At 40.9% G+C, this 18,747-nt stretch overlaps 1 pseudogene across 1 annotated transcript; it reads left to right on the top strand.

The window, feature by feature from the left end:
* Positions 1-9,703: 9,703 nt before the first annotated feature.
* Positions 9,704-10,318, top strand: LOC309959050 (protein lin-28 homolog A-like; annotated as a pseudogene). Its single transcript has one exon. The product of its transcript is annotated as a protein lin-28 homolog A-like (transcript).
* Positions 10,319-18,747: the final 8,429 nt, after the last annotated feature.

Genomic DNA, 18,747 nt, shown 5'->3' with positions numbered 1-18,747 from the left:
TCTGGCTTTGTTCTTTTTCCTCAAGATTGCTTTGGTGAATCTGGGTCTTTTGTGGTTCCATATAAATTTAGGATTATTTGTTTTAGTTCTTTGAAAAATGCCATGGATAATTGATAGGGATCACATTAAATCTGTAGATTGCTTTGGATAGTATGGCCATTTTAACAATATTAATTCTTCCAACCAAGAGCATGGGATATCTTTCCATTTCTTTGAATCATCTTCAATTTCGTTTATCAATGTTTTATAGTTCTCAGCATAAGTCTTTCATCTCCTTGGTCAGGTTTATTCCTAAGTTTGTTTGTTTTGTTTTGTTTGATGTGATTTTAAAAGAGGTTTCTTTTCTTTTTTTACTTTCCCTTTCTGATATTTCCTTGTTAGTGTAAAGAAATGCAACTGATTTCTGTATGTTAATCATGTATTCTTCTATATTGCTGAATTCGTTTATCAGTCCTAGTAGTTTTCATGTGGAGTCTTTAGGGTTTTCTATAAGTCATCTGCATACAATGACAATTTTCTCTCTTCCCTTCCAATTTGAATATGTTTTATTTCTTTTTCTTGTCTGATCAGTGTGGTTAGGACTTCCTAATCAAACTTATAAGCTTTTGCACAGCAAAGAAAACCATCAACAAAATGAAAAGACAACCTTCAGACTGAGAGAGAATATTTGCAAACAATATGACTGACAAGGGCTTAATTTCCAAAATATACAAACAGCTCATACAATTCAATAACAAAAAACCAAACAACCCAATCAAAAAAATGGGCAGAAGACCTTAATAGACATTTCTCCAAAGGAGACACACAGGGCTTCCCTGGTGGCACAGTGGTTGAGAGTCCGCCTGCCAATGCAGGGGACGCGGGTTCGTGCCCCGGTCCGGGAAGATCCCACATGCCGCGGAGCAGCTGGGCCTGTGAGCCATGGCTGCTGGGCCTGCGCGTCGGAGCCTGTGCTCTGCAACGGGAGAGGCCACAACAGTGAGAGGCACCGCAAAAAAAAAAAAAAAAAAAAAAGATGATCGTCCTCTCTTCAGCAAAATTAAGAAGTAAGTTTTCAAAGTTGTGTTTGATCATGTGAGGGGGGGGAAAAAAAAACCCAAGAGTGACAGTAAGCTAGAACTTTACTTTACACCACAAAAAAAAAAAAAGAAAAAAGAAATCATCCTTTGTGAAAACTCGAGGTTGTATTCCTTCTATAGAATGTTCACACTCAAACCTGACCAGATCACAAACAGCCTTCAGAAAACAAATTCCATACAGGAAAGAGAGTCATGGCCCCATTGGACCATGTTATCAAGACATTTACTGCATGTAAGAGTGAGGCAGAACTAATCACTGTGATCATTTGAATGCTTTTAAGAAAAAAAAAAAAAAAGCAAAGGAGACACACAGATAGCTAATAAACACATGAAAAGATACTAAAAACTGCTAATTATTAGAGAAATGCAAATCAAAACTACTGTGAGGTATCACATCACTCTGGTCAGCATGGCCATCATCAAAAAGGCTACAAATAATGAATGCTGGAGAAGGTGTAGAGAAAAGGGAACCCTCCGACACTGTTGGTGGAAATGTAAATTGGTGCAGCCACTATGGAAAATGGTATGGAGCTTCCTTAAAAAAACTAAATATAGAGCTACCATATGATCTAGCAATCCCACTCCTGGGCATATATCTGGAGAAAACTCTAATTCAAAAAGACACATGCACCCCAATGTTCATAGTAGCACTATTTACAATAGCCAAGACATGGAAACAACCTAAGTATCCATCAACAGCTGAATGGATAAAGAAGATGTGGTATACTTTCTCCCTTTCCTAATTTTTTCCTTGGACTCCCATATCCACTTGTGGTCACGGGTTGGCAGTAATTATAGTTAATGTATAGATTTGGTGCAGGAATAAAATTTTGAAATGAAATGTGACTAAAAAAAAAAGATGTGGTATATATATACAATGGAATACTAGTCAGCCATAAAAAAGAATGAAATAATGCCATTTGCAGCAACATGGATGGACCTAGAGATTATCATACTAAGTGAAGTAAGTCAGACAGAGGAAGACAAATATCATTTGTTATCACTTATATGTGGAATCTAAAATACAAATGAACTTATTTACAAAACAGAAACAGACTCAAAAACATAGAAAACAAACTTATGGTTACCAAAGAGGAAAGGGGGGGAGGGATAAATTAGGAGTTTGGAATTAGCAGACACAAACTACTATATATAAAATAGATAAACAACAAGGTCCTACTGTATAGCACAGGGAACTATATGTAGTATCTTGTAATAAACTATAGTGGAAAAGAATATATATATATATATATATCTGAATCACTTTGTTATACACCTGAAAGTAACACAACAATGTAAATCAACTATACATCAATAATTTTTTTAATTAAAAATAATTATGAAAATAATGGAAACTTTCTAAAGCAATGTTGAGAGTTTGAATCACAAGTAATTGAACCTTGGTCTTAAACAATTCAAAATATTATACTATCTTTATTTCTTTTTTTTAGTGAACTAATTGTTAAAGACCCTGAATCATGTCAAGGTTTTCTTCTATTTTGAAGTTGAAGTCTCTTCTTATTATCTTGTAGTTGTAGTCACAAAGGCTTTTATGTAAATATACTTTTCAGTGTCTACAAAGAGAAATGTAGCTTGATAACTTTTTTCTTTCTTTTTTAGACAATTTTGAGTGTTCATTTGAACTAAATATTCCTAGAATATGCACATAACAACTGAAGGATTATTTTTATCAGTTAATCTATAAAGTTTCTCAAGAAAGGGGAAACAAAAAAGATGCGAGGAAGCAGTCTTTAAACAAATAGCTAATTATCTACTTCTGTAAGGACAGGGAAGAAAATTTAGAAGTATTTTTTAAAAGATTTTGACATATACACACATGAAAGAGAGTGTCATGCAACTGGTTTTGACATAATGTGGGTCTCTGAGAATTTTACCAAGTCATCTGACCAAAAAGCCCACATTTAAGTCCCCAAGAAAGAAAATGAAGGGGGGATCCTCTCACTTAAATAAGATGGTCTCTCTTTCAGACAAATAAGGCAATTTGCTCATGAGGCCTTTTTTAATTCTTGGTTCCTAAAGTCTCTAGAAAATGTCCAGCCAAATGTTGAAGTTCATGCAACGGGATGATGTGCCAGCCAATTTTTCTTTATGATCAGATCTGCATTTTTTGGCTTCAAAAGATCAAGAAAAGGTGGGAAGTTCTTTGGAAATGTCAGCAGTAGCTAATCCTGAACACTATTTAAAGATGCTGCTTAGAGAGATTGTTTCTCACATTTTTCATTAGCTTTAGCTAAAGAATATTTAAGGCAAATTTTGGGCCTAAATTGCCTCCTTGGACCAATTAAAGAAAGCAGACTATTGAACAGTTGGAATTTTGTTTCCTTTTGTTCTAAACTGCTGCTCAAATGAACAATTTCATCCATATTAAACATTCTCTAAAGTGGCCTCTGTGGTTTCAAATTGTTTTTGTGCAATCGTGCTAGTTAGAAAGATATGCACAAGAATTGGACTCCTAAAGGTAAAGCATAAGAAAGGCAAGAGGTCAGCCTGAAGGAGGTATGGTTTATACTGAAAAGACCCCACAAAAACTGCCAAGAGTCTGTAAGGACAGCTCTTGTGTATTTCTGTATCTCTGGAGCTTGACAAAAAACACACATCACCTACTGGGGCCAGACAAAATATCCTGGTTTCAAGCAGACAAAACTAAATTCAAAAAGCAGACAGGCCATTAGACTAGCAGGTGTTAGGACCTAAAAAACAGTTTTGCCAAAGAACAATGCAAACCTGGCCTAATAACAAAATCCCAAGGGACCTGATTCCTAAGAAAACATAATAAACACAATGACAAAAGGCTTCAAGGAAAGAGAGAAGTTTAACTCAGCATGAACTTACCTTCTTGCCAGGGCAGGTGGCACCTGGTGTAGGTGGAGGCACAGGGCCTCAGATGTGGGCATCATCACTGGGCCAAGCCTGCCAGGCAAGGCAAGAAGCTCCCAGAACTTCTATTTCTGTCAGTGCCCTCCACCAAAGACCAGCAGCAGCATCCCTGTAGTTGGACAAGTTGGTCTGGTTATTCCTTGCAGTGAGAGAGAACATGCACTATAGGGAATCATGGCATCTCCACGAGAGGCTGCTGGAAAGAACTCAGTGTATGATTTGGATTCTGGCTGAGTGAGTCAAGAGAGGGTCAGAGGAAGCAGGAGTTTGTCCTGTTTGCGATGCCAGAAAGCGGAGGCAGTTCTCTAACTGGGTATCCCAATTCATCTTATCCAGGGGAAGGCAGCCCAGACTAGAAGATGATAAAGGTTGTAATTGATCAAGAAATTGAAGCCACTCATTTCAGCCAAATGGGGGTGTTTGCTATTTTGTGCGTGGCGCAGGGACATTTTTTGTCTGTATTTCACGTGATGGTGAAGTGGCCTCAGAGGGACCTTGTCTGAGGCTGGTGTTCTATAAGATTGCTTAAGTCCACCAGGAGAATAACATGGCCAGCTGCCTGGACATCTGGGGCTATTTTTTCCCTTTCTCAAAACTAAAGTTTTGGGGAATAGACACAGGGCAACAATTAGCATTAACTAATCATAGTATAGGGTGGGAAGTGAATTACAAGGATGTGTACAAGGTAAGTGGTGGCAGGATGGAGGGAATTGTCCAGTGGGGGTGTGAGTTGGGGGGGCAGGCAGGGTACAGAGCTTGGTTACAGGGAAATGTCCTAATAAGGTGAGATTCAAGCTGAGTGTTGGCAGAGAAGTAAGTAGATAATCCTTAAGTAAGGTGCACAAAGTGGGGAGAAGAGGACATTTTAACAGAAATATACCAGCACACATAAAGGAAAGGAGTTTTCAAGCTTAGGGCACATTAAGAGAAACTAAGAATCCAAATCATAGAGAAGTGAGGCTGTGTGTCAGCATGTTAATGACCTTTCTGAATAGCTAAACCGTTTGATCTTACATGATTAATAACCATGGAAAGGTTTTAAGTGGTGGACTAACATAATCATAATAGATAAGAAGCAAACCCAAGGTACAGAGAATCCAGCTAGGCAGCTTTCTCAGTAATTCTGGAGTGACCCAATGAAGGCTGCAACTAGGGCTCTGTTGATGGGACAGAGGGAGGAAAGTGACAGAGACTTGAGTCCTGTTTACAGCCAGAGGTGAATTTCCAAGAAATGAATGAGGCTTAAGCTTCAGGAACCTCCCTTTGCACTGGTCCCTTTCACATTCCTGGGAGTGGCCTGTGGAATGTCTTAGACAATCGTATGTGACATGGACAGAGCCAGAAGCCAGTCTGTGGAAAATTCTTCCAATTACCAGACGCGTAAAATTTTAGGTAGAAGATGTGATTACCATAGGTCTCCTCTTAGGAATATGTTTGATGTATATACTTGAACAACATTCAAACACCCCCAAATACTTTTCTGGATAGGAATCAGAAGTAATAGAACTTAGAATAATTCCTGTGATTGTCACACAGAAACTCATAGCCATGCTACAAGCCGTGAATAGATATCTGTGTGTGAAGTTGTGTGTTTTATGCATTCCAATACAATAGATCACATCGTGGGATATTTGATGAACTTTCGACACATCATATGAAACAGCACATAAATCGTACCAAAGCAATAATTCATTAACAGAACATTTCAAAAGAGTGATAAACTCTTGGATTATTTGATAATCCAGTTAATGAAAAGGAGCAAACCATATGAGTTCATTGGAAAAATAAATTCCTCACTGATTTGACACAAAATACTTTTTTTAACAAAGATTGCAAAGACAGAAAAGACTTTGAAGATGCTGCTGCAATGAGACATGATAAACTGATCATTGGTCTAGGGAATAATTGAAATACCTTGAAATTTTATAATTCAGACACAGGAGAACTGAAACAGCAGTCTCCTTAATTTGACAGCAATATCAAAAATTTATATGACATTACCAATAATACTTTCATAAAAGTATTATAGTCACACTTATGTATTCTTTTTTCTTTAAATGAATCCCAACACTTGACCAAGCTCTAAGCTCCACGAACTTGAACAGGCTTCTGCTTACCCTGTGCTCTCCCAAGAGTTATTTTCCTGCCAGCTTTATTCCTTCAAAATCCAGACAGCATCACTATAAAGTCATATTTTTTTCTACTGGTTCAGCAATCTCTTCAATCTCTTGCTAATTCTCCTAAATGATGACTGGGTTTCACTGCTGTGGCCTCTCCCGTTGCGGAGCACAGGCTCCAGACGCGCAGGCTCAGCGGCCATGGTTCACGGGCCTAGCCGCTCCGCGGCATGTGGGATCTTCCCAGACCGGGGCACGAACCCGTGTCCCCTGCATCGGCAGGCAGACTTTCAACCACTGTGCTACCAGGGAAGCCCCTGATCCTTTTAATGTGTTGTTGGATTCTGCTTGCTTGTATTTTGTTGAAGATTTTTGCATCTATATTCATCAGTGATATTGGTCTGTAATTTTCTTCTTTTGTAGTATCTTTGTCTGGTTTTGGTATCAGGGCGATGGTGCCCTCATAGAATGAGATTGGGAGTGTTCCTTCCTCCACAATATTTTGGAAGAGTTTGAGAAGGATGGGTGTTAGCTCTTCTCTAAATGTTTGATAGAATTCACCTGTGAAGCCATCTGGTCTTGGACTTTTGTTTGTTGGAAGATTTTTAATCACAGTTTCAATTTCATTACTTGTGATTTGTCTCTTCATATTTCCTATTTCTTCCTGGTTCAGTCTTGGGAGGTTATACCTTTCTAAGAATTTGTCCATTTCTTCCAGGTTGTCTGTTTTATTGGTATAGAGTTGCTTGTAGTAGTCTCTTAGGATGCTTTGTATTTCTGTGGTGTCTGTTGTAACTTTCCTTTTTCATTTCTAATTTTATTGATTTGAGTCCTCTCCCTCTTTTTCTTGATGAGTCTGGCTAATCAGTTTTGTTTATCTTTTCAAAGAACCAGCTTTTAGTTTTATTGATCTTTGCTATTGTCTCTATTTTATTTATTTCTGCTCTGATCTTTTTGATTTCTTTCCTTCTGCTAACTTTGTGTTTTTTTTGATCTTCTTTCTCTAGTTCCTTTAGGTGTAAGGTTAGATTGTTTATTTGAGATTTTTCTTGTTTCTTGAGGTAGGCTTGTATAGCTATAAACTTCCCTCTTAGAACAGTTTTTGCTGCATCCCATAGGTTTTGGATTGTCGTGTTTTCATTGTCATTTGTCTGTAGGTATTTTTTGATTTCCTCTTTTATTTCTTCAGTGATCTCTTGGTTATTTAGTAACATATTGTTTACCCTCCACATGTTTGTGTTTTTTATGTTCTTTTCCCTGTATTGATTTCTAATCTTATAACGTTGTGGTCAGAAAAGATGCTTGATATGATTTCAATTTTCTTAAATTTACTGAGGCTTTATTTGTGACCCAAGATGTGATCTATCCTGGAGAGTGTTCATGCGCATTTGAGAAGAAAGTGTAATCTGCTCTTTTTGGATGAAATGTCCTATAAATATCAATTAAATCTATCTGGTCTATTGTGTCATTTAAACCTTGTGTTTCCTTATTTGTTTTCATTTTGGATGATCTGTCCATTGGTGTAAGTGAGGTATTAAAGTCCCTCACTATTATTGTGTTATTGTCAATTTCCTCTTTTATAGCTGTTAGCAGTTGCCTTATGTATTGAGGTGCTCCTATGTTGGGTGCATATATATTTATAATCGTTATATCTTCTTCTTGGATTGAACCCTTGATCATTATGTAGTGTCCTTCCTTGTCTCTTGTAACATTCTTTATTTTAAAGTCCATTTTATCTGATATGAGTATTGCTACTGCAGCTTTCTTTTGATTTCCATTTGCATGGAATATCTTTTTCCATCCCCTCACTTTCAGTCTGTGTGTTTCCCTAGGTCTGAAGTGGGTCTCTTGTAGACAGCATATATATGGGTCTTGGTTTTTTTATCCACTCTTCAAACCTGTGTCTTTTGGTTGGAGCATTTAATTCATTCACATTTAAGGTGATTATCGATATGTATGTTTCCATGACCATTTTCTTAATTGTTTTGGGTTTGTTTTTGTAGGTCTTTTTCTTCTCTTGTGTTTCCCACTTAGAGAAGTTCCTTTAGCATTTGGTGTAGAGCTGGTTTGGTGGTGCTGAATTCTCTTAGCTTTTGCTTGTCTGTAAAGCTTTTGATTTCTCCGTTGAATCTGAATGAGATCCTTGCCTGGTAGAGTAATCGTGGTTGCAGGTTCTTCCCTTTCATCACTTTAAGTATATCATGCCACTCCCTTCTGGCTTGTAGAGTTTCTGCTGAGAAATCAGCTGTCACCTTAATGGGAGTTCCCTTGTATATTATTTGTCATTTTTCCTTTGCTGCTTTCAATAATTTTTCTTTGTCTTTGAGTTTTGCCAATTTGATTACTATGTGTCTCGGCGTGTTTCTCCTTGGTTTTATCCTGCCTGAGACTCTCTGCACTTCCTGGACTTGGGTGGCTATTTCCTTTCCCATGTTAGTGAAGTTTCCAACTATAATCTCTTCAAATATTTTCTCTGGTCCTTTCTCTCTCTCTTCTCCTTTTGGGACCCCTATAATATGAATGTTGTTGCATTTAATGTTGTCCCAGAGGTCTCTTAGGATGTCTTCATTTCTTTTCCTTCTTTTTTCTTTATTCTGTTCCACAGCAGTGAATTCCACCATTCTGTCTTCCAGGTCACTTATCCATTCTTCTGCCTCAGTTATTCTGCTATTGATTCCTTCTAGTGTAGTTTTCATTTCAGTTATTGTATTGTTCATCTCTGTTTGTTTGTTCTTTAATTCTTCTAGGTCTTTGTTAAACATTTCTTGCATCCTCTCAATCTTTGCCTCCATTCCTTTTCCGAGGTCCTGGATCTCTTAACTGTCATTATTCTGAATTCTTTTTCCAGAAGGCTGCCTATCTCCACTTCATTTAGTTGTTTTTCTGGGGTTTTAATTTTTTCCTTCATCTGGTACATAGCCCTCTTTCTTTTCATCTTGTCTATTTTTCTGTGAATCAAAGCCAGTGGATTATTGGCAATTTCTTATGGTTAATCCAATATAATGAACAGTTACCTTTTAAATAGTAGTCTGTTTTGGCTTGGAGAATAACCAAAGATGCTCTTTAGAAACAATGCCAGTTTTTTTTTTGTTTTATTTTGTGTATTTTTTAGAGCAAGAGTGAAGGTGGTCACTGTCTCCCTTACCAACTGGACACATTTTTTAAAACACAAGTTGAGAAATTTCAAGTTGCCCAAAAGTGATTTCCATAATCTTACTTACTATCATTGAAAAGGAAATAAACTAAGCAAAAATGCTGCATATCTATGTTGTACTTGTTGTGGACAGAGAAGAAAAACAGTTCAATCACAGTCTTACCCCAAGATGCTTACAGTTCTATTTAAAGTTTTTTAAAGTATACTTATGAAAAGATGATGAAAATACAAGGCCTTAAACAACTGTCAAATAAATAATAAAAAGAAGAAGCATAGCCACAGTCCAGAAAGAGAAAGCAAGCCAAAGCCAGCAAGCCAGCTGTGGGCTCTCCCTCCGCTATTGTGCTGGGGAAGATGTAGCAGTCTATTCTCCGAACCACCCCTTTGCCTCCAGACTTCTCTGGGCCTGTAGTTGCCTGACCAGGGGCCCAGGGCCTCGGACTCTGCCAACTACCATGGGCTCCGTGTCAAACCAGCAGTTTGCAGGTGGCTGCGCCAAGGGGCCAGAGGAGGCACCGGAGTCCGCGGCTGGGGCCACTGAGGAGCCGCAGCTGCTGCATGGTGCTGGCATATGTAAGTGGTTCAATATGTGCATGGGATTCGGCTTCCTAGCCATGACTGCCCACCCCAGGGTCGCACTCAACCCCCCCGTGGATGTCTTTGTGAACCAGAGTAAGCTGCACATGGAGGGCTTCCAGAGCCTGAAGGAGGGTGAGGCCGTGGAGTTCACCTCTAAGAAGTCTGCCACGAGCCTGGAATCTATCCAAGTCACTGGCCCTGGTGGGATGTTCTGTATTGGGAGTGAGAGGCGGCCCAAAGGGAAGAACATTTAGAAACGCAGATCAAAGGGAGATATGTGCTACAACTGTGGAGGTCTAGACCACCATGCCAGGGAATGCAAATGGCCACCCCAGCCCAAGTGCCACTTCTGCCAGGGCATCAACCATATGGTAGCCTCGTGTCCACTGAAGGCCCAGCAAACTCCCAGCTCACAGGGAAAGCCAGCCTACTTTCAGGAGGAGGAAGAAGAGATCCATAGCCCTGCCATACTCCCAGAGGCCCAGAATTGAGCCACAGCAGGTGGGGGCTATCCTTTTGTGATCAGAAAGTTTTGAGGAACAGGCATCAATTGGTAGAGTGGAGAAAGTGGGGACAGGGTGGGTAGGGGGCAGCTGGCACTGCCATATATCTCAGGCCGGTTCGTAACGTCACGCCGTCTTCCCTCTTGGTTTGGGAGAAGGGCTGAGGCAAAAGAACTCCAATCATGCTCTATCCAAATGCACGTGAGGGCTTTGGGGGGTAACCCTCCCTGCATGCTTTATCTGAAGTCTCCGCCCTCAGAATCTCCAGCTTTTGAAAGTGGCCTGGATAGGAAAGTTGTTTTACTCTTAAATAAGGGTATGGAATAATATTTCCCATGCCAGAGTGAAAAGATTAAGCATGAGACCAGATTGATATACCTAAACCCACAAGCCACCACCATCTGTGGGAGGAAATATCTCAGTAGTAAGGCAGGGTTTTCCACATCTTGTCTCCTCATAGCCCCCTCTTGGGATGGAGTGCTGAGAACGGTCCCAAGCAGTGGGTTGTGATGATAGGCAAAAGGGGTGGTTGTGGGTACAGCTGTAGACCTGCTGCTTCTCAGTTCATTCCCATCCCATTCTGGGCCAATACAGTTTTATTTATTTGCTCCCTTGGATGACTGTACATTGGGTCCCACTTTCTCCAGGATGCCAACTGCACTAGCTCTGTGTAAATGATGTATCTTGTGCATTTTAACTTTTTTTCATAATATAAATATTCTGGTTTTCTACTTTTGTGTATTTTAATCTAAGGCCCTCATTCCTGCACTGTGTACTCAGGTATGTGAGCGATCTCAGGGATAAGTCAGCAGAAGCTTCAGGTCTACACAGCAGGAATACTTTTTGTTGCTGTATCACCAGCGAGAACAACTCTTTGGAGTGTATAGCCTATTGAACTACCTCATTTTTGTCAATTAGAGCTGGCTTTTCTGCCATAGTGTCCTCTTGAAACCCCTCCATCTTCAGTGTTTCACGGGAGACTAGGTTTTAACTGGGTTGCCCCGTGACTTGGTCTCCTTCTACTGAAAGACTGGAAATTGGTCTGAATAGAAAAAGGTGGTACAGAGAGGTTAGGAGAGGCTGGTCCAGGTAAAAGGTGCAGAGAGGGGAAGCCAAGATTAGGCAGAGGTCATCGGTATGTGTGATAAAGGATTCCTGTTCCAGACCTCTAATTCCAGGGCACTGACTTGCTTTACATACCAGATCCATCCTTCACTGGATTGGGCTAGGCCTACCATGCACAATAGGGTATATTGTGTGCATTTTTGTAAAAAATGTGAGTTGGTAGGGACCGGTTTTAAGAACGATGCCTCTGTACCCATCTTGAGCTTCCCAGGGATGGATATATGAAGCAAGGACAAGATCCTTAACTTTTAACAGTTCTGGGCTTTTCACCCTTGGCTTCCAGAGCGATGGCTTCTTTGTGGTTCCCAGAGCCAGTGTCCTGCCCTGCTGCAACAGAGATTAGTGTCATGGTAGCTAAAGGAGAAAAGGGGGCTTCATTTACATGCTGTGAGATCACTGTAAACCTACCTCACTGTGTTGTAAGGGGGCAAATGCAAGAGAACACATTGGGTGATGTGTGTCTGATCCTGGGTTGTTGTCTCCCCCAGTTGCTGCCCCCCTCTAGTTATTGTGTTTGTCTGGGCTTCATAGGACTTCACAAGTAGCTGATTTGGTGACTGCTAGGTGGCCTAGTTTGTGTAAATATAATGTGTTGGTCTTCATGTTCTTTTGGGGTTTTATTGTTTAAAAACTTCTTGTCATATTGAGAAAAATAGCCAAAGTATCTTTGACAAAAGGTTCTGCACCAGCCAAAAAGATCTGAAACATAAGCTTGGGGGCCCCTCTTCTTGAAGTGGGTGGTCTTGAGCCACACTTTCTTTTGTGTTCCCCTTCCTCTATTTCCTATTTCGGACAAGATCTTCTGTCCTAAAAACTGGATTCCTACCCCCTCTTCTTTCCCCCTTCATACCGCCCCTAAAAAATAGCCCATATACCTATATGTTTAATTTGTGGGGTATCTGCGATTAAATGACTTGTGCAGAAATCCTGAAGAAGCTAAGAACTCTCCAGCCCTTGTTCCCAATCTCCTGAGTCATGACCATTCCTTGATGTGATTCATGCCAGACAGACTGCTGTCTTTGGATGGATTTAATCTCTAATCCTAGGGTAGTAAGGAGCAATGAGGGGGATGTCCATGTAGAAAGTGGGGTTGGGAGACCACGAAAGGAAGGATGAATGTATATCCAAGTCCCTCAGGAACTTTCATGCAGGTGCAAGAAACTTATGTCAAAGTGGCCACAAGATTGTTTAATAGGAGACGGATGAATGTAACTCCATGTTTACTAATAGAAACCAAAGCTTTGTGTGAAATCTTGAATTTATGGGGAGGGAGGGAGGGAGGGTAGAAAAGCATGTACCTGTCTGTTCTTTTCCTCATTCCTTCCCCTCATTACTGAACTGCAGGAGACTGAGCCCCCTTGGGCTTTGGCAACCCCATCTGGGCAGCGTTTATTTGACGGTTGATTTTGCTGTACCAGGTACTTCCTTTCCCATTTGCTATCATTTTGTAACACACATGCTGACCCTTTTCCCTTCCCCTTCTTTTCCCTGGGAAAATACAATGAATAAAGACTTATTGGTACTGAAAAAAGAAAGAAGGAAAGCGAGCAGAAGGGAAAGAGCACACATCCAAATGCAGAGATAATGCACAAAATCTCTCCAAAAAGGAAGGCCAAATATTGGCCATGTACACTCCAGCAATCACTGTAGCTTCCTTCCAGTGGTCTGGGGAGCTGGAGCGAGTAATGGTGAAATGCAGGTAACTTCCTCAATCAGAGCCAAACACCAGCTGGAGAATCAATCACCCAGAAGATCCATCAGTAGAGGAGGTATGGATCTATCCTGTTGTGTAGCTGAGTCAGGGTGGCCAGATCAACACCTTCTGCCAGAGCCTCTGGGGGTGACAGTGACCAGTGGCAACTAACACTGGGCAAGCACCACCTTCATTTCGGGCTGGATGCTAAGAACTTGCCCTCACAATGACTCACTGTTATATATTGTTACTGGTGGGTGAAGGGGGAGAACTCATATTCAAAGATTCAGTACTTTTTCCAAAAATTAACAGCTAGTCAGTTTTTGGATTTAGGATTTATGCCAGAGATATCTGACATCAAAAGGCAGGAGATATTTATATGCACAAACACACGCACACAAGCTATTCATATTATTCTACTTTAACCTTCAGGTTATCCAAGTTAATAAAAAATTTATTACCAGTAATATTGTTACTGACCCAGGTTCTTGGACCCTTCAATCAATAGAAATTGATAATGGGCCAGATGAGAAATTCAGGCAAGGCTTTATTGGTAATCAATGAAGCATGAGAAAACAAGTAACAGTTTCCTTTGCTCACTCCCTGTGAAGGGTGGGGAACTGGTCCCTTAAATGGGGTGAGGAATGGGGCAGATCCATGGATTGGGCTGGAGGGATGGCTTAGGTGGTCTGCTCACCCCCTTGGTGGTACCCTGTGCAGGGATCATGCACAGTACCCTGATTTTCTCCTGATAACTCAGAAGTGGCAATTGGGTTTCTGGTCTTTTTGTATCTTATTGTTCATAATTTGCCCCAAGTGCACATTCATGCAGTTATTTTTAGTCCCTCATAGTTTCTTTGTATTTTGTTGTGCAAGGAGACATTTGTTCAGGTACAAGCACTGTAGCAAAAGGTCCCAGGTCCCAGGTCCTAGGTCCCAGTCTGTCTTAATATTACACCTCCCACCTCATTTAAAGACATTGGAATTTAGTAACTTTTTATTCAGAATGTATATTGTCCCTGTAAGTTCCTATTTGTTTACGGAGAAATTGTTTTCTAGATTTCATTCATTTCAGCATATTCTAATATTATCCTTATTATGGAGTCAATCCATGATGATCTCCAAAAGAACTTCACTAAATCTATTAGTTGGATGATTTGGGGCAAGTTATTTTAAGCTCCTGGATATTTTTGAGGTTCTGGCCTTGCATATCCCCAAGGCTACATTTCAGATCTAAAAGTTTCTTAAGTCTAAATTATTAAAAATCCATCAAATATGCAATAAAAGAGAGAAATGTGAGATATTAACTACTAATTTTTTCAAAAATTACTTCAGTTTATAGTGCCAAACAGAAAATATGAATCCTGACACACTGCTCTGTAAAATAAAGCAAAATATTCAAGCCTTCTTGCTGTACTTGTTTTTACCAAAAACAAAATGAAAAAAGTCGCTTAATCACCTACTAGAAAATTCTTTTCCATGACTGTTGCCCCTATTTTAGGAACCTAAGGCATTATTTAGTGTAGTACTAACAAGCCCCAAATTACCATGACTCAGTGCAATAAAACAATTTCTAGACGTAACAATGCAATGTATGTGTTGGTGGTTGGCAAGTGACTGCCACACAGTGAAAGCCAGGAGCCACTCTCATGCCATCTTGTGGCTCTGGCCCCTCCTGCAAGGCCTGGGAAACCTCTCCATTCAGGTGTGGATGAGCCATGGGGAAGAGAAGCGTGGGCTGCAGCCCCAGAGAGGGGCTATGGCCATTTCCATTGAGTTTGTGTCCTCACTTCCTCCCTAACCCTGGATGTATTAGCATTGTTTTAAATTGTATTGCCATGGTTACAAGCAAGACTGAGCTATTCCCCAATTTATTGACTAATCAGAACTCCTCCTCTCTCAATCCCCTTTCCCTGTGGTTTTTTCCCAGGGAGCTAAGCTGCTAAAGTTTTTTCCCTTGTATATAGTAAGGATAGTCACATTTTCCTATCAAACATTTTCTTCCAGTCTGTGGCTCATCGGTAGACATTATGTATGGTCCTTTTCATCCCACAAATATTTTCAATTATTAAGAATTTTTTTTTTTTTTTAATCACACAGACATTTGAAATTCTTAGAGATTAAGAATCTCCACCCTTCCCTGACTTTTGCTTAGGGTGACGCTGGCCCTTTATCCTCCCTATGGTCCGCCTATTACTTTCATAGCAGCATTTCTTCGTGTTCACTGAGAGGAAATTCCAGAACATACCGGTTATACAAAAATTAAAAAATAGAATTGCTTGGTCATAAGCAGGTTCAGGAAATCGTGACAACTTGCCTCCCTGATCAAGTTTTATGAGTTTCCAAGAGCTTCCTTTTTCCCACATACTTGCCAGCTTTTGACATTTCACACTTGCTTTTTGGCCTAATGCTAGCCTGGAGCCAGTGAGGTTTGAAATTTTTTTCAGATGCATTTTAGCCTTGGGGTTTCTCTCCAAGTGGCCTTTTCACAAGTTCTCACTTTTATATTGCAGTATTTGTCTTCCTATAAATTATATGTAGTTTCCTTCTATATGGGACACCAATCTCTTAGGTGGGGTGTACATGTTTATCTCCCAGTCAGTAGTTTTGTTGTTTTACTTTTTTCCCCCAAGGTATGAGTTGTTAAAGTAGTGCAATGTATGGATTCTTCCTTTATGGTTTGGGGTGTTTTGTTTTAGTTTTATTGATGTAAGGCCATCCCTAAACAAGATCTTAAAAACGGTAGTCTCTAAAGGTCTTTTGCCCCAAAACGTTCCCCAGGAGCTATTCTGAGCTTCATGCATTGCCTTCTAAGTGCAAAATTCCACTTAAAAACCCTATGACCTTAAACATCATGATTGTAAAAATCTGATCTAATAAAAGTTACCGTCAGCGTCAAACCTGGGAAACTGAGACCTGGGAGCCAGGCTCACAACCTGCTTTGTGCGTTACTCAAACCATTCTTTTCTCAAATCTCACTGCGGAGCCTTCTAACACAGCTTTTTAGAAATTTAGGTCATAGGCTCCCCGGGCTGGGTGTGCAGGGTCGGGGGGAGGCTCCCCGGGCGGGGTGGGTGGGGGTCGAGAGCGGCCTCCCGGGGACTGAGTGTGCAGGATCGGCTCCCCGAGGCGGGGTGTGAGGGGTCTCGGCAGGCCGTAGACCCCCGCGCCGGGTTCCAGGCTCAGCGCGCAGAAAAGCAGCGCAGCCCAAACCAGACCAGTAGTCCCGAGCGCCAAAGATCTGCGCAAGCGCAGAAGGCCGCTTTGACTCGAAGGCGGGACAGAGCAACGAAAGCGGAAGCAGACGGGAATGATTCAATTGACTTGCACTTTGAAACTGAGCTACCGGTTCCCACATGGTCTAGCGGTGAGGATTCCTGGTTTTCACCCAGGCGGCCCGGGTTCGACTCCCGGTGTGGGAAGAAAGGAAGCTTTTAGAATCCAGGTTAAGAAATTCACCAGTAAGTGAATTTAGACACGTCTTAGGAAAAAGACTAAATATAATTGTTGAAAGCTGGAATTCATTAGGGGGGTTTGTGAGCTTAAAGACCCACGCTGCCACCCTGTAATTCGTAAAGCCACTACGTCCAGCTTGTGTAAACAGTATTGTTATTTTTGCCCTTGATATAATTCATTTAAAATATCACAATAAATTATAATATTTATTAGTAAAACTCTATTAGACAAAGGAATTCTCTTTTATTTTCTTCCCAGAGTTATGATGACATTATATAGCTTATAAATGACATTATAATATTGTGTAAGTTTAAGGTGTACAACATGATGACTTGATACACATATATTGTGAAATGATTACCACCACAGGGTTAGTTAACACTTCCATCACCTCACTTAATTACATAATTAGCATTTCTTTTACACAGGGAATTCTAATGGGCTGGCCAATTCACTGCTTTCTGCCTCCCACTGTTTCTGGCAGGAGGATAGAGAGCTAGTGAGAAAGAGGTGAGAAAGAGCCTGGAAGAGCCGCCCCAGGAGCAGTTGATGTTTGAGGACACGGGGGAGAGAAGCAAGAATCTTCCTGAAGCGGGAATCACTAGGCTGGAGACAAAGAAATTAAGAGGTCTCCAAATAGAAATACAGCTTTAACAGAGGTTTGCACAGGGATGTAGACAGTGAGGGAAGATCCATTCACCTAACCAGCTTCCACAGAACATGACATGGGTTAATGAGGCATGGAATCAGCTTCCGGATAGAATCACACACATGGTTAGGTTGAGGTAAGCACTGCTTGCAAATTCAAATTTTCAGAAGTGGAAAGGGCCGTGAAACCTTCCCAGCTTCTAAGCCATATCCAGGATGGGAATAAAATCTTCCTTTCTATGCATACGAAACCAAGCAGGACCCTATGGTGCCCTCCCAGGTACAAAAACCTTTCCATGTCTGGTTTCTTATTTTCAGGATAAAGGCTTCAGCCTCCTAGATCTTCCAGAATACCAAAGAGCAGATTCAAGCAGTTACTAACCAGGGAAGTAAGGGAATGAAGAAACATGTGCCTTTTGCACAGGTCAAGTAGATGTGTTAATAATTAGTCATATGACGGGACAACTTCTGCATCTTGCAAGTCTTTGTTGGTGGCACTAACCTCCCTAATTCTCCCTAGGATGCAGCATCACTTTTGGTTTACTACCTTTGTAAGAAGGGGAACGTCCAGGGGCTACCATTTTGTCTTTTCTCACCACAGTGGCCCCCACTCCAAGAATCAGGAGGCAATATGATAGTGTCATTTTTCAAGTAGGAGATTTGAATTATACATAACAGAATCAGGTACGTTCACACCCACTGGAAGCACTTTGAGATAAACTTTTTATTTCAAGCTCCAGTGAACCACACAAAAGTACTGGAGGAGCAGGAAAAACAAATAACAACAACAACATTAATACTAATAATTCGGAGCTGCCTAACTGAAACTGTACACCTCAGATTGGGACTTGAACCCACGTGGCGGGACTTGAACCCAGCCTAAACCCAGATTGGGACTTGAACCCACGGCCTTTTAATTAGATTCACTCACCTGGTGTCTGGACTTACTGAGGCTCAGGTTCCATGTGTCTCAGCACAGAAGGAATTCAGCGAGAGGCAAAGTGATAGGCGAGAAGTAGATCTATTAATATAGGACGCTTGTGAGAGATGCAAGTTGGCAGGCGAGGGGGCTCTGCCCCGAGGATTAAGTGGGCTACATTTTTATAATCAAAGGAAAGTGGGGGAGGGGGAAAAGACTGCCTTCTTCATTCTTTGAGTAGACATACATCACTCACTCCTCCTTTGTATGGGGCAGGAGAATGTCTGACCCTATGAGGTCAAACTAGGTCGGTCATAGCACTTATTCAAATCAGCAGAAGGGTGGTAACATTTTTTTTTCTTTCACTTAATGACCTGGGGGCATATCTCATGCTTTACAGTTAAGTAAGCCTGCTTCATTCCTCGAAGTTCCGATAGCTTTCTTGAGCAATCATTAACTTAACAGTGGTCTCCCAAAGTTCCCTAGGTTTCCCTCTCTATCTATAATCCCCTACTGGGATGTCTACAACTACCTGTATAACCTTCCTATTCCATCCCTATCACAACTGCAGGAAGG

The sequence above is a fragment of the Leucopleurus acutus genome (assembly GCF_964270905.1).
Source record: "Leucopleurus acutus genome assembly, chromosome: 1".
NCBI lineage: Eukaryota > Metazoa > Chordata > Mammalia > Artiodactyla > Delphinidae > Leucopleurus > Leucopleurus acutus.
This window is presented reverse-complemented; position numbering and strand designations above follow the sequence as displayed.